This window comes from Lissotriton helveticus, chromosome 6 (genome assembly GCF_964261635.1).
Source record: "Lissotriton helveticus chromosome 6, aLisHel1.1, whole genome shotgun sequence".
Classification (NCBI taxonomy): Eukaryota; Metazoa; Chordata; class Amphibia; order Caudata; family Salamandridae; genus Lissotriton; species Lissotriton helveticus.
In genome coordinates this window covers 350,528,603-350,551,551 of record NC_136067.1, presented here as the reverse complement: position 1 = coordinate 350,551,551, position 22,949 = coordinate 350,528,603, and positions in this window count along the sequence as shown.

Below are 22,949 nucleotides of genomic sequence, written 5' to 3'. Positions count from 1 at the left end.
GAGTTCCTTCTACTGTAGTAGCACAACATATACAAGTCCCACATTTGTGGTGCCCCTGTACCGGAGGTAGTCCCACAAAAGTTCTCACTGAGACTGGATTTTTTGCAGGTAATGCAGCATCCACTATTTGGTTTGCAATACTGCGATCTTTTTTAAAAGCAAACAGTGGTACATCATTTGGGGCTAGATGTAGGTAATTGTAATTTACCGATTCGAAAGATTTTCGAATCGGTAAATGCAATGTAGATAAAAAATCGGTAAAAAATACTGAATCGTTAAGATTCGGTATTTACCGAGTCGGTATTTACAGATTAGGTAATTGCCATTCATTCCTATGGGCCTGGAGGCCCATAGGAATGAATGTCAATTACCGAATCGGTAAATACCGATTCGGTAAAAAAGGGAAAGAGTCAAGGGTGGCAGGGTGTCACTTTGACACCCTGTTGCACCCCTAAATAGTGCTGGTGTGCACATGTGGCATACATACATGCCCTATGGGCATGTATGTCTGTCATATGGCACAGGTGTAAATGCACAGATTTGCATTTACAGAGGAATTCCTCATTTACCACTAACTAATAGTTGGTGGTAAATAACGAATCCTTAAAGCACAAAAGCACTCTTTAGAGTGCTTTCTACATCTCATTTACCGATTTGGTAAATACTGAATCGGTAAATGATGATTCGGTAAATACCGAATCGGTAAATATACCGCCTACATCTGAAAAGGCTATTACCTTCAACAAATTCGAATTTGGGCAGAATGTTGACACACAAACAGTTCTGTCTGTCTTGTTTTTTATTCTTTTTTCTAACAGGCATTCCCTCAGCGTCCACCAAGCACGCGTCATAGCCCTTTACAGTAGTTTTTTCAGATAGCCCTGTTCTCTTAAGTTTTCTGTCAGTTTCAGGGCGTGCAATTGATATTCATCTTTGTAATGGCAATTTCGTCAAATTCTAAGATATTGCCCGTAGGGCAAATTCTCTTTTAAATTACGGGGATGATTGCTTGAGAAATGGAGGGCCTTATTCCGATCCGTTTGTTTTTTAAACAGAGTTGTTACCAGCCCTCCCTCGGCTGGATACACCTCCACATCCAGAAAAGGCATTCTGGTCTTTGAATAATATAACAGTATGTAGACCAATGAAGCCTAAAGGTATTGTGAATTTAGGGCCTCAAATCAATGTGTTTATGTATTGTTATATTCTGTTTCATCTTTTTCTTGTTTTTAATTGCAAATAAGAATGTAGGTTATCACAATATAGTTCTATATATAGTTCTAACAATATGTGTGTTTTCTGCTCTGGTTTCAATTGCATATCTATATTGATTGTATGTGAAAAGTAGTCTGGCATATGTCTGAAATTTGAGGACCTTTAGTCATATATGTTAAATATCATGTTATAGTTTATTATTTCTCTCTAGGTTCTTATGTATATAATATGTTTCTGTAACCACATTGTAATGGTATGTTATATGTTGTGTTCAGTTCAGTTTTGTTCAGTTCTAGTGCAATAGACGGTTTCCTGATGAAGGCAGCAATGCCGAAATGCGCATAGTTTACATCTAGTCAATTCTTTGACTCAACAGCTATAGACCTTTACTTAATGTGTTTCTTTCCCTATGTATAGCTTGTTCATTAGATATATAAGGGTCCCCTTTTTTCAAAAAAGGTATTGTCTGTGGAGTTATAAACAAAAGGTCCCTGATAACAAATGCAGGTAGATTAAGTGTCCTGATTGGCTGCGTGTTCCTAACTCCATGTGGCATCTGACTTTATGGTGTTTTGGGAATGCGCTCACCCCTCTGGACATGTTTGCTTTATTGAGGCTAAATTCCCTGGACCGGTGTGGTGTCATTGTGGTTATCAGGGGGATGGACCTGAGTTTCCTGTCTGTGCGTTTCTCTGCTGGCTATGTGCCTGATCACGTTTTTCTGAATCAGGGTTGATGGACTACACATTATAAGCACTGGCACTGTTTTTATCAATATCAACATTCCCCCCTCTAGTTGAATTTCCATCTATATTATCTAACCCATACTTCATGGCAGTCACATTAGTGGGGACACGCTGTTCTTCAGTTCTGACTAATACTATTTTCCTAATTACTTGTATTCTACCTAATTTGAGGACTGTGATTTTACAGCAGGAACCCCTCAGTTATAGGAAACCTCACTGGGGGAGCTGTAGTGTATTTCCTATTGTAGTTCCTACATTCCCAATAGGCTCTGCTCATTGGAATAAAATATATAATATATCCTATAGATTAGATGTAGGACTGAGGTCGACTAGGTCTCTATCGAATGTATTAAACTTAATAGTGAGTGCCAGCTAGCTCAGAGGTCACTAGAAACTTTCTCGAATACACAAGAAGGGATTAGTTTCTGACAACCGCATAAACATGACAACTTTGTTTCCCAAGAATAAGAAATGTATCTTTAGAGTCGCAGAAACAATAGATAAGTATTTCACTCAGTCAATCGTGCATGCTTTGTTTATACAGAGGTGCAGAGAAATAGAGAGAGAAGGGCGTTTTCAATAAAAGGTTTTATTGAACAGTCTTCTTTCACATGCAAGTAAAGTGAACTGCTACAATCGTAATGCAGGCTGCAAAGTATAATGCATACAGAGAGAACAATATTATAAAATAATACTGTAAGAGCATTGTATGGTTTCTAAGCCATATAAAAATACATACATAAATAACAATGACTAAAAAATACTCAACTGGTGCTTCTAAAATACGCCTACCCCAATGTACCTAACCTAAGTCTAGTACATGGGAGGGAGTAAGTATTGTGTAGCATAGGTTCGGTTTTCTTTGCCAAGAATCTATCCAAGATTCCTCTTAGGTTCTAATCAGCTCCATACCTAAGGTTAGAATGAAGGAGGTCTGGTATCTCTGTCTCGGGACTCGATTTCCCAACACCCTGCAAGGGGAGCTTGGAAACACTGGAGCTCGATTCTCAGCAAGAGAAAGGACAGCTTCTCGAACAGTCCGTCAGCTGGAGGGTCGGCTTCCTTCGGCACTTGCTGTAGCGAGCTGCGTTGGGCAAGTAGATAGTCGAACTGCTCCGAACCACCGTGTCTTGCTAGAGCAAGTGAAGGCATATTTATTCCTTGAAGGTGTCTAGTTTGACGTAAAGTCGGGCATAATAACGTCAGTAAAGAACCCCAAGTGGATAGTAGTTCTTTGTAAAGTACATGAGTTCTTGGACAAATCAATATTCAAGCAAGGGGAGGTCCCTGACTGCTTAAGCCGATTTTCCAAGAAATCGTTGTGACGTTTTGGTACGGGTGGAAGTAGCCATGCCTGAATTTGGACTGCATGGGCTATGTCTAAATAGGGGAATGATTTCTATGCCTATATTAGGGCAATGTGAATTGCACCTATATAGGGCATGAATTGGGAAAATTCGCTCAGATCCTAAAACGCCATACAACAGAGCCAGGCAAACCAGTTTAAATACCATGCCTGCTCAGGAGCACTTCCATTCTCACGTATGTCTCTTTGAAAATGGTGCAATGCTTGCATGGCAAGAATCTCTGGTCTGGTCGATGATGGAACAGATGAATGTTGTTGTAGTTTTAATTAACTTCCTGCAAAATTTGCACATTGGCCTGTCCGTTAGCGTTAGGTTTAGTGCCAATGGGGAATGTACTAAGCACTTTAAACAGCAGCGAGGTGTAGGGCAGGGTTTCATTTTAGATCCTTTTTTATTTATATTTTACATCAACAGTTTATAGCAGGTCGTGACTGTTGCGGGTGTTGATGTCCCCCAGAGTAGGTGGACGCTCCATTCCTGCTCTACTATATGTGGATGATACAGTTTTAATGGCGCTTATTGCTAAAAAAGCCTAAACAAGCTTCTTTCTCTTTTTATTAATTTTATGAACAGCCTTGACGTATTCACCAACTTTTCTAAATCAAATGTTATGTGTTTTGGCCCAGCATAAACGAGAACAAAGAAATATGTAATAAAGTGCCATAACATCAGAAAGGTGGATAAGTTCAAGTACTTGGGGATACAATTGGATTCTGAGTTTAATTGGCACTCGCTCATTAATCAACATTTTTCTTCTTTTAGCGAAGTGATATTTGGTGTTCGGGATATTCCCGCCGATTGGGGCGCACCCATATCCAATCCGTTCTGGAGATTTACAGGGCTAAATGTATCCCCTTAGTGTGTTATGGCAGCGTAATCTGGGGATACCGCCATGTGGCCCCACTCCAAGTTGCAGAAAATAACTTTTTAAGAAGTCTCTTGGGTGTTTGTCAAAGCACACCTTACAAAATTGTTCACAAAGAACTAGATTTGTATTATTTAACAGATAGGCTTCTCCTTAATCCATTAAAACTCTGGAACTCGATCTAGACAAAGGAGGAGTTGGGCTTTAGCAGAATGATCCTCCAAGACTGCTTACTATTAAACAAGCCCTTACAGATTCCGGGGCTGGCGTATGTGGCACATAGCTTGAGGGCTATAGAGAGGCCAGATATGTTTTGGTAATACCATAAGTATAACTTGCGCCGATGGTAATCGGGTTGAATCTGTGTTTATGGGCAAGCTCAGGCCAGAACGCGAAGATGTTGCCTTAATAAAACACTATGCGACACGCGCTGCTGGTGAAAACAGTTAATAATATTGAACCGTATCTGACCTGGGATATACCTCACCATCATCGCTGTTTGTTGACTTATTTTAAGTTAAATTTATTTCACCGTCTGGTCCCTTTTAACCGTGGTTGTTTTAGATACTCAGATTTGCCCCCCTGTAACTATGATAGCACCTTGTCACCGATAAATTACATGTGGTTATGTTTTGCCCAAAATATAACTACCTGTGACACAATTTTATACACCCAATTTTATCACCGCTCAATATTAGTCAGGCCAGCCTTACTCTTTTTACAGTTGTTGAATTCACCTTTTACCTGCTTTTCCCTTGTACATTTTTGGGTGGGAGTTTCAAAATATAGATGATTATGATTTTGAAATGCTGTGTATTGTTTTTAAATGACTTGACTTTTGTGATTTTATCCATAAAATCGAATACAGATTATGATGATGAGGAGGATGGCAAGAGTCAGAGTTCTGCTATCCAGGTTGTTACCTGAAATAAACGTGCAGCAGCATGTACTGATTTTGGCACACACCCCTCCCTCCATTGCGGTCATTAAGTCCAGCACATATCGATGTTGTATCACCATAAGGCAGATAGCTCTCACTTCTTCCTTGATCGCATTAAGACTGAGCTCAGTGCTGTTAATCATCTTAAGCATCTCTCACATGGTTATCATTAACCAGTGGGAGTTCACTTTCGTTTATACAGTGAAGAAAAGTATGGACCCCCACCATTGATTTCAGAAAACATTCTGAATTCATCAGGAATGTCTTCGTACTGAGCCCAGGCAAATATATTCAGCAGTTCTTTTCTCTTGAGCGTAAAGCTACAGAGTAATTTTCTTCCGTAGCAGGTGTTTCTGCAACTCTGACAGATCTTCTCTGGGAATGACCAGGGTTGGGGTGTGTATGGTGATGGGGAGCAGAGGCCACACCATCTGGGAATGAGCTGAGTGTAAGCAAACTCGCTGCACTGCCACTAGGTATCCATCAGCATGGAAGTGCTCCATTGCATGTCCAAAATGAGCAACACTGTACCGCAGTTCTCATTCATTCCCAGTGGGATGGATCCTTTTCCTCTGAAACACAAGGAATATAGAGTAAGTGTCCATATAATTAAGGGTTGCTCCTTCCTTTCTAACCAGATATATCTATTTACCTCACTATCCCAAATTTCCTGTCATGGGGTATATATGCTGTTGTTTAACCCTCCCCTAGGAGACTTGTTTCCCTTTGTATCATCAAGGTGGATGGCCCTACACTTCAACTAAATGTCTGGGTCCATTTGTTATTAAAGAACACAGAAATGCTAAGGGCCACCTTGGGACCACAGATGGAGGAAGGAGTGGTTGTGTTAGTGTATTGGTATGGTGATTTAGCTACCTCCATGAACCTCTTTTCTGGAAAGTATTGGTGCCCAAACAGTATCCTCCCACATGGTACCTCTCCTGCTCATCCTATCTAGCTCTGTTTGAATGTTGCTAGGCTCCGTGAAAAGGTACAATGCAGTAGGATTGGTCTCGTATCGGGTCAGGATCACAACTATTCTATGGGGTTCTACTCTGTTGGGTTGTTTCTTGGCCCTAATCCTACATAGATATAGGTGGAGAAGACATTTAGCTTTTTTGAGGGCTAACTTTTGGGACAAGTAAAGCCTGTCTGTGCCTACTGTATGCGATATCAGCAAACAAATGTAGCATGACCTGGCTATTGCCTTGGAGCCCATGGTGGTCATGTGCTGATAACACACGTTATGTAAGAGAGCGCTATGTAGTGCTTGTGGAATGCTAGTGCTGGGATGGGTATAATTATAAGAGATGTGGGCGAGGTCTCTACACAAGTGCTGTGACACTTTCGGGGTAGGCTCCTACAGACTAGGCGGTGCCTTGATGATGAATGGATGCGAAAATACCCATAGCAAGCAAAGGTTATATAGAAGTGCAACCAACAATACATAACTTATGGAGCATTGCAGGTCTAGGGACTGGATCCAGGGGAGGTGTTGGTGGTCCCCCAGAAATTGAAGTGTCTTTCGTCAAAACGTTTGAGGCAAAAGTTCATTGTACAGTTTATAATCCTTAATTTGCACACTGTAGATCATGTCATGGTGCTGATATGGCCACTGAAAATGTGTTGCACTAAGACGTTTGATTGCCAACCTGATGAATAAGAACTGTGTTTGTTTTGTTAGTTCAAAAACAGTGCGTTACTGTACACACCTTCATTTTCCTTCGGGGTTCCTGTGCTTTTTCTTTTGAGGTGTGTGTCTTTTCCCCATTCACTCGTGCCATTTTTAGTGAGGCACCTTAAGGTGGCTCGAGTCAGGGTATCTTAGTTTGCAAAGTGCGTTACTGTTCGAGGGACATATTAATTTCTAAGGGTTGTTGAGCCTTTTACTTTTTATGGGATGTCTGGACTCTCCCCTTATTGTGCCTAGATGGCAGTCAAGTTGGTGCAACATTTTTATGGGGGAATCTCGTGAACAAGTGGTGTCATCGATCATAGATGGGGTTCCATGGGCATCGCCATGCCCCTCTTTCCAAGATGTAAATGGGAGGTGCTATTGGTGCGGGTGGTGGTTTTAACTTACATGTGCGTGTGGCGCTGCAAAGAAGGGGGCGTGTCTCAAATGAATGTGGGGTTGATTGCAACGTGCACTGAGCTCACGTCTATACCCATATAGTCCTGGAATGCGGCATGCAACGTGAACCTCCCAGTGGCGCCAGGTGTCTTGACTACACCCCTCTCCTTTTTGGCTAGCTTTGGGCTTCTTTTTTCAGTGTATTGGGCGCTTCCCTAGATCGTGCATGATTTGGCTATCCCATTTTATCAGGAGAGAATGGAGGTGATTCGAAAGCTATCCTGTGACTTCTGTGTGTTTTTGATAATGCAGTGTTTCGATTGGGCTTACTGTAACGCATGGGGTGTTGGCTGACCACTAGACCTGATATGGGGGTGAGCCCATTCTTGAATTCTAATCTCACATGGAGCTGTGATGGATCTTGGCGGATTTCCTTTTCTCCCTGACACCCCTCTCAACCTCGGACCTTTCTTTTCCTAGGTAGTTGGACCTGTGGGTCCCAGCTTTGGCTGGTGACCCCTTAATCAGTGGCATGCTGATTTTGCTATCCGGGAGGAGCATGACCCGTGAGCAGGCTTTCGGATGCTTGGAAGAGTTTGAGTGAGAAGGGAGGAGAAAAAATTGTTGCATGAAGAACCGGGAATCTAAGGTTAAGATATCGTTGAAATTCGTCGAATGAATGTGATGGACTAGGATAGTTGGATGTTTAGGCCGGCCTGCCCTCGCGAATGACTCAGTCCTGTGCGGCGCCGCGCAATTTGTCAGATCCTATGCGGTGGTGGTGATGGGTTGTATGGGAACATTGGATTACTGCTTTGTTTTGGAACTTAAAGGGAGCTTCCATTGGCTGAAGGCTGTTTGCTTTTGGGGGGCATGGTGTAAGCTCACACCATGGAGGAATGTTGGCCCCGGACAGGAGCCCCAAAAATGGAGTCATAAATGATTTGTGAACCATGCCTATTCACTTGTGGGTACGGGAGCCAGGATGCCTGTTATTAAAGACTGGACATCAGCCGCCCTGCCCCCCCATCAGACTGCCCTCCCTCTGCGCTGTGGTCAGCCATGCCCACCTTCGGGGATCAATAGCAGAGTGGGGCCCAGAATGGCAGACTCTGATGAGGATACCTGATCGACAAACCACGTCCAGCAGCCCTGTATGTCCCGAATGCAAGTAAAGGCTTTGATTCCTAATATTGTCTCATTGGTCCTTCTTTTGTGAATTTTGATACAGTGAATTGTGAGGTGTGCATGAAATGGTTGTTTTTTTATTGGGGGGGTTTGACTTGTTGCATACTTGAATTCTGTGTTTGTGCGAAGACATTGCCTCCACAGACAGTTAACCCTTCCTGCCATGGTTGTGGCCCGGGTCCCTACAGGACTAGGTTCCCTGTCTGTTGTTGCTGTTGGCATGGGTTTACCCAACTACCTGATCCGTGTTGCGGTGGTGCAGTAGCTGGCTGACTTCCCTGAGGCTGTGTGTATCGCTGGTATGGGTCCCATTGTGTTTTGTGGATGGGGGTTTTGCGTTGATTGGCCCATGTCTATTGACTGCTATGCGTGGTATACTTTTAGTGGACATCCGTCGGCCATGTGGTCCATTCTGTGTCAATAGTAACATTCTCCATTTTCCGGCGGAGTCCCCTTGAAGTCTGGTGCCATTTGTACGCTTGCGGCCAATGCAACCCCCTGAGGGCGGTCTTTCTCAACTTGGATTGGACCAACTTAGCGGTGTCTCTGTGGGTCTACTCTTGTTTCTACCTAACCTTATCTTGTTTCTTTTTGTAATAGTGCAATATTTGGGTATGTATATCCCACCAGGGTTTGGTATTTAACCCTAATACACTGTCCAAACCGCTCTGGATCTCGGTGGGTAGCCCCTTTTTGAAGATTCTATAAAAGAACGTGACTTGCGGGCCTTTGTCAGTCCATGGCTGTTCTGTGTCTTGTCTCTATCGTTCGATCATTCTATCATGAAACTCAGTTATGTCCTTCTCAGGTTTGATAGTTTCCCCCATTTACCCTCTTACATCTGGGCAATCAGGGAATATTTCCCTCAGGGCTATCCAGATTTGGTGCCTGTACAAATTAAATGTGGCCCCATCATGCTTGTTGTTTGTCAGTATTTCTGCTGGAATGTGAGCTTGGGCAAACACTGTGTTAGTATGCTATGTGATGAGGTTGGTCAGCAGACTTTTAACATTGCCTATCATAACATTTGCTCCAGCTCTGTTCTTCTGAAAACATGAGATCCATTTCTTTGCTCCATCCAGCAAGGGTGACAATTTGGTCTTTAGCCCTTTTTTATTCATCTGAATCCAGGGCACATAGATGATCCCAGACCTGCCCTTCTGCAGTTGTGGGTACATGTTGGCGTGGGGGAGCTCCACTGTTTTTTCCCTAACATATCATTCCCATCTTCTTAGGCAATCCTGTTGTAGAGGAAGTTCCACATGTGATCTCCCCCTCCGTGCCGGATGCAGTCTTCCGCAACAGCCATGTCCTCTGGGTCAGAGGCTCCTTCCTCCAGCCAGGGCTTATCACACTGGTCCCTTCCCTTTGTCGTGCAAAGCTCTCACCTTCCTCTCAGCCACTATCTTCCTTGGGGTCGGCCTTTCTGTCCTGCATGTTTGGGAAGAGCAGCAGACGTCTTCATCACTGCTCCCCTTGTGCCCATCCTACTTCTCCTATGACTCAGTTGAGTTTGCACCAGGCTACCTTGAGCTCTGATTTCCTAGTCAGCCCCTCCCCTATGCTGAGGCTCAGGTCCCGGCCAGAAGCCTCTCCTCTAGTTATGCCTTTGACTCTTCCTCAAATGGTGCTCTGCGCCTACTCCCGTTCTCCTCAGGAGGAGGATGCACTGCTCTGTGTTCTGGCTGAGCTTCTATGGTGCGGGATCTCTCTCTCTCTTGCCGTAGTTCACTCCTTTCCTAGACTCCTTCCTTCTTTCCGAGCTATTTGTGGTTCTTTTTAGTGGGAACAGGCCTTCAAACTCGCTACCTGTCATTTTTTTCACTACCTGAGCAAACCCTGTGGCTCCCACCTCGTCGTCGGACCCCCAAGGATTTGGACCCAGTTCCTCTCCCGCTAGTTGTATCATTGTCCAGAACTACTATGAATCTCCCTGTTACCCGAGTGTGTTCACCTGACTCGGTGGGAGTGTGCGTTCTTTGCGTCGCTGGGGCTTGATGGGCTGAATGCGACAGATGGGGGGGTCGAGCTTTGGAGAGTCCCAGTATTGGAACGGGATGGTGCCTGGGCCTGCTGGCCTGTTAAGTCCTCGTGTCTAGACATAACAGTCCATTGTTTGGTAGGTGATCCTCCACCCTCCTCAACTGGGGGTGTGAGTATCCTAATGCAGTGACAGATGGCATTGGGGAGAGCACCTCCATACCTGCGTATGGCAAGGAACGTGCTGATGCTTAGCTTATTGTCTGTGGGATAGGATTATCAGCCTGGCCTCCTCAAAGATGGACCACGGTTTAAATAGTGCCTCTCTCCTGTCCTTCTTCTCTACTATGTATTTAGTGTGTATATCTGTCCTCACGTGTTCGATTATGCTAGTGTCGTAGGTTCCCTCTTCTGGCCAGGGAAACGTGTGTGTCTTAAGTGCATGCATGACATTCATGGCAATACTTGTTAAGTGTTTATGCCTGTGAGGGGAACCTGGTTTCCATGTGTTTTAGTGGCGACTCCACGATAGGTTGGGTACTTTTTAAGGGACAGAAACACTAGTTTTTCTGGGGTTTTGGCAGTTTTTAAGTTCTACTCCGGCTGTGGGGAAAATATTGTAGACAGGGATTGCAGGTCCTACCTACTTATTATGAGCTCAACGCTATCTACAGATGCATACATATATACACTTCACAAACACAAAATAGCAATGGATATGAAGGGTTACAACTGGAAGAAAGTGCAATTGTTAAAGCGTCATAAAGTTGTTAGCAAATGGCAAACTATACTGTGATATGAAATAACGAATGTGAAAATAGCGACACCTTCATATAGCACATTGAGACATCGACAAAACACAATATTCAGACAAAATGAAGTTGCATTAATCTACCAGCACCACAGTATCAAATCATCACAACATCAAATACCTTGAATCAATTTCAAACTACGATAAGAAAAAAAATTATGACTTTGCCAAAAATAAGTTAGCCTGCTCCTAGCTCATGCTATCCTGTGCCCAATAGTCTGTCAATATCGGCTCCGGGACACAGAAAATGACAATGTTTTCACAGAGAAAAGGAATAACTAGATGAACCATAGAACCTCTTGGCCAAACACAAGCCACACCTAATCTTCTAGATTCAAATCTTTCCCTAATGTCCAAATTGCACCTGTTTCACACACAGGGGGTGAATAATACCTCTTACTACTTTGAGATTCAACCACTGTTAAGAAACTGGTAGCACTTAGAAACTCTTCAGACTAAAAAACAAAGATTGAGGTACTGGCCCTATATCACATACGGGGCCCGTGTGTACCATCTATTTCATGCCCAGTGGTTCAAGCAGTGAAGCCTCAACCCTGCATCACACCCATGGACAAGCGTGCCATCAGTTTCAGCATGCTGACTATTGAAAAAAGGTGACCTCTGCAGAAACACTCCCAAGGCCATGTTTCAACTACTCAGTTTGGGCACATAAAATAGGTAACATGCTGGATTTCTTTCAGTGGCAGCGTGCTCAGGTAAAATGTTTGCATTTCTTCCTAGTTTGCCATACATAAAATGCTGGGGACTAAGGATCAGATGTAGTCTCATACCCTCTGACGGCGGCTTCAGGACGGAACTCCGCCCGCAGATTCAGCAGAACTTTCAATTGCGGCATCTGCTCACCTTCCTTGCTGCGCAGATGTTAATCCTTCCGAGTGGGGTCCCTATCCTTCGGCTGCAGTCAGGCTTGAGGTACTAATCTGTCCTATCTGGCTTGCCAAAATGTTGCTTGAATATGAATTTACCTTAAGAAAACAAAAGACAACAGGCGTATGGCAGAACAGGAACAGTAGGTTAAATTAAACACTTTGGCTGGGAGTACAGCTTACAGAAACGGGTCTGAGGACTGTCTCAAATTACAATCAATCAGAGCGATTTTTATAGTTTTAGGTGTCATAAAAGTATATCTGGCAATCCTTGTATGGCAAAAGAATGCAGGCCTTGTCTGTGAAGTTGCAAAAACCAGGTCCCTGAAAACAAATGCAGGTGGACCTTGACCTTGCGTGGACACAATGTAAGCCAGTAGGTAATGTGTCCAGATGTCCAGCATGAGGGGCTAATGATCACTAGGTGTACTCTGTGTGCTGTGTCCTGATTGGCTGCGTGTTCCTAACTCCATGTTCCATCTGACTTTATGGTGGTTTGGGAATGTGTGTACCCCTCTGTCCAGGTGTGCTTTATTGGGTCAATATCCCTGGACCATAGTGCTATCACTGCACTTGTCTGGGAGATGGACCTGAGTTTCCTCTTTGCACGTTAGTTTGCCGGCTACGTGTGTTGTATTGTATTGTATTGTAATTGCATTTCTATAGCACTTACTACCACTGACGAGGCATCAAAGTGCTTTTCCGGCGAGTAGCACGCTACTCCGGGACCCATAGAGGATTAGTGTTGAATTATTATAGTGAAACATGCAAGTACATTTTAGGGAGTGGATAGGTTAGTCAGTTATTTGGATTTGGAATGATAGCAGCAGGATAGAGGAGGAAAAATGTTTGTATTTATATAGCGTTTGTTACCCCTGATGGGGTGTTGACGCACGCTATTCAGGAAGCCCATAAAGGATTAGTGGTGAAATAATATGGTGAAATATGAAGTAATTTCAGTGGTGGATATTAGTCAGTTATTTGGAGTGAGTAGGATAGGGTGGGATAAAAGGGGAAGAAAGGTTTGCATTCATATAGCACTTGTTAGCCCTGATGGGTATTGAAGTGCTTTTCTGTCGAGTAGCATGCCACTCCGGAACCCATAAAGGATTAGTGTTGAAAATTAGTAAAGCAAACTATGAAGTAATTTGAGTAGTGGATATGTTATTCAGTTCTTTGGGTAGAGAAGGGTAGGTTGCAGGATAGAAGAGGGAAAGAGGTTTGTATTTATATAGCGCTTGCTATCCCTGGTGGGGTTTTGAAGTGCAAGTAGCACGCTACTCTGGAACCCATCAGGATTAGTGTTGAATTAGTATGGTGAAATAGGAAAGTAATTTTAGTGGTGTATATGTTAGTCAATTATTTGGATTGAGAAGGGTTGGGGAGGGGTAGAAAAGAGGGAAGAGTTTAGAAAGGTTTGTTTTAGGGGATCGGTATAGTAAAAGAGGTGTCAGATGATGCAAGGAGGGGTAGAGTAGGAGAAAGTCTAGAAAGGGTTATTTCGGGGATCTTAGTAGTGGTATGGGGTTTCAGATAAATGAGACAGTGGATGTAAAGGATATATTGATAGATGTATAGAGTGAGAAATAGGGTAGTGCATTGGAAAGAGTAGTAGAAAGAAGTTTGAGATGAGTCAGAAGGTTGGGATAGAAGATATATTGAGCGAAGTATAGGCTGAGAAATAGGTAGTGCATTGGAAATGCTAAATTAGAAGAAACAGGCAATTGCCCTTGTCCTCTCTGCCCTTTGCCTCGACGCACCGGGCTGAGACGCCCTAAGTCTGGCCTTTTATAGCCCTAGTAATCAGGTGGCCCCTTCAGCCAATGGGAACCCTTGCCCTAACACTAACAATCACAACACTAGCCCTAAAATCTAGAACCAATAGGAGACCAAGACCTTACAGCCAATCTTAGCCCTAGTCAAAGCACCCAATCAGTTCAAAAACCCTGATCTCTATGTCCAATAAAGGCCCTAGCACTACCAGTAGTCCCAACCCAAGTCAAAGCAACCAATGGCACAGGAAACCCTAGTCCCTACTTCCAATAGAAAGCCTAACCCTACTCTTAGTCCCGCAACTAGTCCAGCAACCAATCACACCAGAAGCCTTAACATCTACTTCCAATTAAAGGTCTAACCCTAGTCCCACCCTACTCCCAACAGCCAATAACATGGGAAGCCCTAGTCCCTACGTCCAATAGAAATCCTAACCCTAGCCCTAGTCCCAACCCTACATTGATTGAATCACAGACCCAGAAACAAATCAGAACCCTCAAATACCCAACCAATAAGGACACCAACCGTAATCCAATAGAAATACCAGATATTACCACCAATCAGTATACACATGTACCAACCATTAGCAGACCATATAAGGTCCCAGCCACCTCATACAAGGTTTGCTGGCCAGGGAGTTGGAAGCTGCTTCTCCTTTTCAGAATCTCCTAGGAGACAGACAGGCTCAATCCATACTTTAGACTTCTGCAGGTAAAGGCTCACAGTCCCCAGTAAACACAGTTTAAACAGCTCACAGAAACACCCTCTGATGTAGAATATCCCTTTTGCTGGGGGAGGGTGGGCAGGGGGGCTGGTTTCACTGGCTTGTGAACACAAAATGGTGGCTGGAGGTGCATTGTTTTAGCATACAGATCTTAGCACAGAGCAAAGGAGAAATTTCGAGGGAAAACTGAATGGTCACTAGGAATGAGAGGAATAAATGACAGCGTTTGGACGGCAAATCCCACAATTCAACACGTTAAATGGAAGCAATCATGGGCAGGAGAAACCAAAAGTTTAAAACACAAAACAGGTGATAAAATATGCAATCACAGGCAGTGAAAACTACAATTTTAAACTGTAACAACCACAGGCAAAGACAGTAATCACAGAAAGGGAAAATTGTTTGTTTAACAACTTTTATTTTGGGGAAGAGACAGCATTAGTCTGCCTCCTTACCACTTACTGGACTCTGCTCACTGCAATCTGGGGCACAGGCAGGCTGCAACTCACAAGATGGAGGAGAATGATTTGGGGTGCACCCAGCAAAGCCTTAAGGGGCCTGGGCAGGTGTGAAGGGAGGGCTCAGAGTTGCTTTCTAGCTGAATAGCCAATCCCCAGTCCTGGGTCTGCTGGCCATGTGCCCCTCTGGGAGACCAAACTTCAAGAGCCAATCTCTCTAAATAAGGCAGTTATGGTTAACATTATTTTTTGCGAAGTACCCACGTAACCCAGAAGCTTGACCAGTTAACTGGGATCTAGGATTAAGGGTTAGGGTCCAACAGTGGCTCAGGAGTTGATCTGCTCTGAACTTTAAGGGCTATGGAGATTTTTCGAAAGTTCTAGGACTGCATCCAAGATTTGATTCAAAAGGAATAACTTCTGTTTCACTATATTAGACACATATCTATGAAAGTCTGAGATATTGTAGGCTCAGCACAGATGTGAATGGGAAACAGAAGCTCCATGGTCCTTCACAGCTTCAGTGATTATGATCAGGTGGGATCATTCCTTTAAGACAGCATTCACAAATAACTCCATTCAGCTGAGCCTCACATTGATCTTCCTAACCTGTCATAGGCCCACGATGCTTATCACTGGATAGATTACCTTCCTGTTCGTCACCTGAATAACAGCAACAAGGAGCTGTATAGAACCCAGAGTAAAAACCTAGGGCCTCATTTATGAGGCCGTGCGTCACTTTTACACCGCCGGTGCGTCACTTTCTGTGACGCACCAGCAGCGTAAAAAATATGCCTTGTTGCACCATATTTACAAAGTGACGCATCTAGGTAGATGCGTCACTTTGTAAACCACTGCTCTACATTATACCTGCGTCAGGTATAAAGTATGCAGGGGGGGCGTTCCCCCGCAAAAAGCCTTGTTGAAGTGACGCAGTGAAATCTATGAGATTTCACTGCGTCACTTCAAAGACTCCGTTGCGTCAAAATCTTGCACCTGCCCCACAGCAGGCTTAAGGCTTACGCAGTCCCTTTCACATGGGGCTTGCCCCATGTGAACGGACGCATTGCTGGAGTTGCGTCACTTTTGTGACACACTCCAGCAATGCGTCACTTTTGCGCTAACAGATACGTCAGAAATACTGACGTGTCTGTAACACCTTGCGACATGATGCGTCATACATTAAATATGACGCATAAGGTATGTCGCAAGGAGTGCACACTGAGAAGTGAAGCATCAGTGCTTTTACACAGCGATGCGTCATTTCTCATAAATGAGGCCCCTAATTCCTACGGTGCTCCACCACCAGCAAAGGTCCCTTCACTATACTGATGTGAAGTGCCTCCACAGGTTACAGGCAAAGTTTCCCCTCTCTTCCAGTCATTCACAGGGTATGGTCCCAATTTTACCGACCAAACCTCGAGCTTGCATGGTGTGCCTCTTTGAGCTGGGAGGTTGCTAGGGTAGCTTTAGAATTCATACCACCGCAAACAATGTCCAAAACGTGTACAAGTGGCAAAACTATCCACACTTTAAGCCCCGCTTCATGGAGCCATGATATGGCCACAGATTCCTTGTGTGACCTCGGGACACAGAAAATAAGTGACCACTTTTGGCAGATCTTGCAATATTTGCCCAGAAGTGAATGACTCCCTCAGAACATTCCATGATCATGTGAACTAGAGAACAAAGATTAATTAAAATTCCATCTTCAATATTGCCACTGCCATGTCCTATGGCCTCAAAGGATGCTAGACTTCATGACTGTAAAACCATTTCATCGACGGGCCTGGAGTGAGGGCATCAGTGATGATCAGCAGTCTCTCTGCTTTAACATAACCTGTTTTTCATTTTGTGACCAACAACTATTGTGCCAGTGCGAGTTTATTACTATTTTTTTAGAGAAGACATAGACGGTTCAGCAAGTGTTACAAGAATATAAGGGAAAGAGCACTTGTCAAACCACCAGAGTGAGGTGGTGAAAGCCTGCGTTTGCTTTCCTTCTACAGAAAGCCTCTCACCTGTTACCAGTCAATCAGTTACCGAGGGCCTAGGCTGCAGAGCCTGCCTGGTCACATATTTCTGAGCAGGGGTTGATGGAGAGTTCATAACAGGTGTATTTTTATAAAAGTGATGTGATTACTGTCATGTATGTGAGTGTAACATTATAAGCGTTGGCATAGTTTTTATCAATGTCAACAGACGTAGCCCCATAGCATCAAGCCTTCCGACTGGTTGTTTAGCAATCAATGTATTTCTGTTTTACTCACATTCCGTTGTAAGAAATTCAGGGGCATATTATCAAGGGGGTTTATCTCCGCTTTTGTGGTTTTAAACGCCAAGAAAGCGGAGATAAAATGATCTCCCTATTGCCTAGCTGTTGCTAACACCAGTTAGCGACAGCTAGTAGGAGATAGCGACCATCTTGGGCCCCACTTTGCATGTCAGTGATATTTATCACTAATGACATGCAAAGTAGGCGTGCCAAGATGTTAGCGACTGGAAACAGTCGCTAACATCGCTATCTCCTATTACCAACTTTTGGAGATATTCGCGCTAAGCGCGAATATCTCCAAAAGCTAACACCTGCCCTGAGCAGTTCTTAGCCATGTTATCCAATGGGAGGTGGATAACATGGCTAAGAGCATTGGCTAGGTAATGCATGAATATCGCTGACTTTTCAGCGATATTCATGCATTGCGGACGTTTTTTATCGCATTTGCGATAAACCTTGGTGATACCAAGGTTTATCTGCGGTACAAATCACCGCAGCTCAGCGGTAAAATTTTGTCTCTAACCAAGCAATAGCGATAATTATCGCTATTGCTTGGTAATATGCCCCTCAGTTCTGAACCAGTCCATATACACTATTACCTCGGTGTTCTCTGCATAGGGGATAGTGGAGTGTCCAGAGAATCTAACTAGATGTGACAGAGGTCTGATGTAGATCTTAAATAACATTCGGAATAGCACCTAACAGCCTAGGCTTCTAAATAAAAGTATGAGAGAACTTCTGTTTGTATGCAACTGACAAGAAGGGAAGTGAACCAAGAGAGCTCCTAACCATGAAGACCAATTCCCCCAAAATATGATTGTCTACAATATCAACTGCTGCTGACAAATCCATTAAGAGCATCAGAATAATGATCCCACTTCTTCCTGAACAGAGGAAATCATCTACCTTGGTGTCCCTTAACCTGAACTGGGCCCACAAACTCATTCTAGATCGGTTTCACTTCTTGTATACTGGCATAAATATTCTTGATCTTAACTAAAAAGACATTCAACATTTTGTGGCAAAATCCTTGAGATGCCAGTGTGGAGGAAGACCGAAACAAATGATTTCAGGCTAGAGAATAATCATCTGGCAGCATTTTTGCACCTACAATGGCTTTACAGAGATATACAAATTTAGCTGCAAAAGGTTCCTTTTTAGGTAATCTCAATTTTTCCTTGTAGATTCTAATTGCATCCAAGTCGTAAGAAGCCTTCCACTTTTTTCCACCTGCCTAAATGCAATAAGACTATGTCTCAGTGATTCTGTATTCCATTTATTGGTAGGTTTATATGGCCTTGTTTTAAAGTGTTTATTTGGTAGGAGTTGTTTCAGAACGGTCTCCTACAGATTATTAAAACTCACAGGGGCATATTATCAAAGGGGTTTATCTCCGCTTTTTTGGCTTTAAAAGCCAAGAAAGCGGAGATAAAATTATCTCCCTATTACCTAGCTGTCGCTAACACCAGTTAGCGACAGCTAGTAGGAGATAGCGACCATCTTGGGCCCCGCTTTGCATGTCAGTGTTATTTATCACTAATGACATGCAAAGTGGGCGTGCCAAGATGTTAGCGACTGGAAACAGTCGCTAACATCGCTATCTCCTATTACCAACTTTTGGAGATATTCGCGCTAAGCGCAAATATCTCCAAAAGCTAACACCTGCCCCTGAGCAGTTCTTAGCCATGTTATCCAATGGTAGGTGGATAACATGGCTAAGAGCATTAGCTCGGTAATGCATGAATATCGCTGACTTTTCAGCGATATTCATGCATTTTGGCCGATTTTTATCACTTAGGAGATAAACCTTGATAATAGCAAGGTTCCTAAGCGATAAAAATCGCCGCAGCTCGGCGATAAAAATATCGCCGCTAAACCAACATAGCGATAATTATCGCTATTTGTTGGTAATATGCCCCACAGTGTTTTGCCAGAGAGAGAATAAAATGCTATTATTAGGATCTCGATAAAACATCTTCAATTAACCTTCCTCCCTCCTCTGGAGGCTATTAAATTAATCTTTGGTGCACAGAGTTTGCTCATTGTAATTTATGTTGAAAAAGAAGTGATCTGTCCAGGAAAGAGGTTAAATATCATTCACTAACACACCCTCTCCAGGAACCAATATATGATTAAAAATGTCTTTCTTATAGTGGAAACAAGTTTCCAGTTTTTGCTAGAGACCATGAGGCATATTTACAACCCCCAATAGCCACCACATCTTTACTTTTCATGACGTTGTGGTGAGGATAGCGGCTTCGCTTAACGCTACCTTGTAAATGAGGCCGTCTTTCACGCTATACTAATCGTGAAAGGGGAGGGCAATGGGTGTTGCTGTGTGCGTTCCACCCCAACACCTATTGATTTTGAATCCTGCCCTATATTTACACGGGTGGCGTAAATATGGGGCAGCACCAATAATTAAGACCAGAGAAAACCCTGGTCTTTCCCTGGTCCAACGGGGAGAAATGTTTAATTTCTCCTTGTTTTTAATGTTTCCATGTGTGCTGCGTTGTGCAGCACACATGGAAACAGCAAAATGTCTTTGATTGTTTATGTGCAGGAAGGTTCCATTCCAGAAATTGGGGGGTGAGGTTTATTTACAGAATCTTGCCCGTTTAAAGATTATTTTTAAGGGGCATACCCTTAGTTTAACATCTGAATTTCAGTTTTAGTCATACTTTGGTTGGGTTGGGTGCCAGCACCAAATGAAATGGAAAAAAAGGAAAGTAGATGGGGTTTGTATGAGTGCTAAAAAGGCTTCCCACCATGGTAGATGTAAGTATGGATAGATTAGGTGGCTTAACCCGAGAGCGAGAGTGCCACTTGAGCTAATGCCAAATCTTCAGAGGAAGGGTGAGGTCATGTTTGGAGTAATAGCAGTTGAAAATGTTGAATTTGTTGTGTAAGGTGGGGTGGGAGAATGGGCTGAAGCAGGATAGCTTCAGGTGTCCTCACGTAGGGTCAGGCTGGAGCCTAATTGCTCTTTTTTTGGTGGTGTGAGAGGGAGTCTGGTGGGGGAGGGGTCCATAAGGGTGGGAAGGACTCACATGCTGGCGGGGTGAGAAGATTTTTAACACAATGGATAGTATGGCTCATTGGGATTTTTCAGTTGCAATTTAGGATGTTTTTTTTGTGGGGCTGATGGGGCCGGACCATAAGTTCTGGACCAATTCTAGAGACACAATCTGATGGTTCTTTTTAGCAGCATGTAAGCTTAGAGGGGCGAAACTCGTTATTACTACCAATCAATTATACAAGAATTTGATTGCGCACAGACAACTGCGTAAGGTTAGTTTGATTTATTACAAAGCCAAAAATAACTGAACATAGAGGCACCTCAAAACAAGAATGTAAAAATACATCGGAATTAGAATAAAGCAACATCTGTGTGTCCAATTAAGAGGACAATTAATTCAAGAAATAAAGTGGAGAGGATCAGAAACCATGAGTCCAAATTTCCCTGCATCGAGGTTTGATGAGTAGAAAGCATTAATCTATCCCTACACTTACACTAAGATGACGTCCCTACTTAAGCATCTTCAGGAAAAGGAATAATAGGTCTCAGCATGTGGAGTCATCCTAAGAAGTCTCTCCACCATCAATGGGTCAGATAGCATAAAGCAATCAAGACAGGGGTTGATGTCAGGTGCTCTCTCTCCAAAGGCAGACGAAGAAGTGGGCGCTTTCCCTACTCCCAAAGTTTCATTATTTCATTGCGGGTCACGCCATCTTCTCTGGGTATAATCCAGAAGGTAACTTTCCATGGGACAATGGTGTTCTTCTCTTCTCTTGCAACAGTTTCTCTTTGGTTCCCAGGCCTTTTCCTGTGTGGAGCACAAAACCTTCCTTTATCGACAAAAACCACATGATTGTAACTTCTTTTGTCCTTGCCTGACTAGTAAAATAAATACAATATTCTAGCTAACTAGAGTACTTCTTTCACCTGCAATACAAAACGGAAGAAAGAACAAATTCCACAGCACACACGAAATTCGGCTTGTTAATTCTAAGCGATAGTTTCCAGGGAACTGCATTTCTGGCCTACGAGATTCAACTAACATAAGAAAACAGCCTGTGAGCTTTTACAAATTACATAGAAAATAAGGCACATTCAATTGATGCATTTGCCTACATGTACAATTATATTATTAATAAAACAAATTTTAGTACATGAATAATTGCCAGTTTTCTGCTAGTTACATTCACTTTCCACATAATTCTCCTCGTTAAATTTCAATGGTCGAAGCACATCACCTTTCAGATTAATACATTCCAAATTTCTAACACTTTAAGTTAATATAACAAAAGGAGTAGCATTAGGACTGCAATTGCTAGGTTAAACATCATTTGTATATAAGAGACCCGTATCGAAAGAGCACAACAACATCGGTTACATTTCCTAGTTTACAGGTTGATTGGTGGAACCACACAAAGTGCCCTTACGTGTGACATGGCAATTTTTGCATGCAAAAGTAGTCTGCAGTTTACTCAGACACAGGCACATAAACTCGGCAGATGGATTATTTCTGAATGGCAGACATTCGCTGGGGAGAAATGCACTTATGTTCAATATATGGATGTATTGTGAATGATTCTGGCTTATTTGAGTGGCTAGCTAGGCAATTAGCGCTGTGGCCCCTGCTTGTTATTTTATGTGAGGATTTCAATATTAACCTGCTGGGGAGTTGGTCTTTGAAGGAGGACTGGGGTTTTTCTGGGAGGAAACCTAAGGTATTTCAGGACCTGAGAGGTCTCTGTACAGATCAATGGGTTGTTTGACTTATGGAATACTCAAAGGCTATTAGAACAGGGGTATACCTTTTTTCCTGCGCCACATCAATCTCATGCCTGGCTGGACTATGTTTATGTATTGTATCCTCTAATCCAAGACTTTACAATAGAAAGATACCCTCATATTTAATCAGATCATAATTCCTTAGTGGTAGAAATTAAGGGAGAAGGGCTCAAACTAAGGCAGCATCTTGGAGTTTTGAATGGGCTCTTCTTGTAAATGAAAATTATTGCACTCACATGATAAATTGGATCCCTACTTTTATGAAAGATAACATAGGGAGTGCACCAATTGAGATGGTCTGGGATGCCATGAAACACTACAGTTTTTAGGGAATCTTAATAGGAGAGGAATACAAATCTTACAGGATCTTCAGTCGGCTTTAGACATGGCAGAAGAAGGATTAGTTACAGCAATACAACAAGGGGGTGAGTTGGGGGAGGCCCAGCTAAGGGTGGCTGTGCCTAAATTGGCAATTGCCAAAATATTGGCTAAGAAAGCCACAGATAAACTGTTTGGAAGGAAATATCCTATGAATGTAGCGAGCAGATTGGCAATCACCTAGCTGTAAGAACCAGACAAAAGATCATGCAAAATGAGGTCCGGGAAATAAAAGATCCAATGATGGGATTGGTATCCGATCCAGTAAAAATTAGGGCATCATTTGACAATATTAGCAATCCCTTTACTTCGACAGCACAGAGGTGGACTTCAGGGAGGATCAACACTATTAGACAAAATTCCCCTCTGATAAATTTTCTGTTGGTGAGCGAAAACAGTTGGAGGGCTCCCCACAGTAGGTTGAAATTCTTCTTGCATTGAATTGTCTATTAGCCGGTAAAGCAACAGCC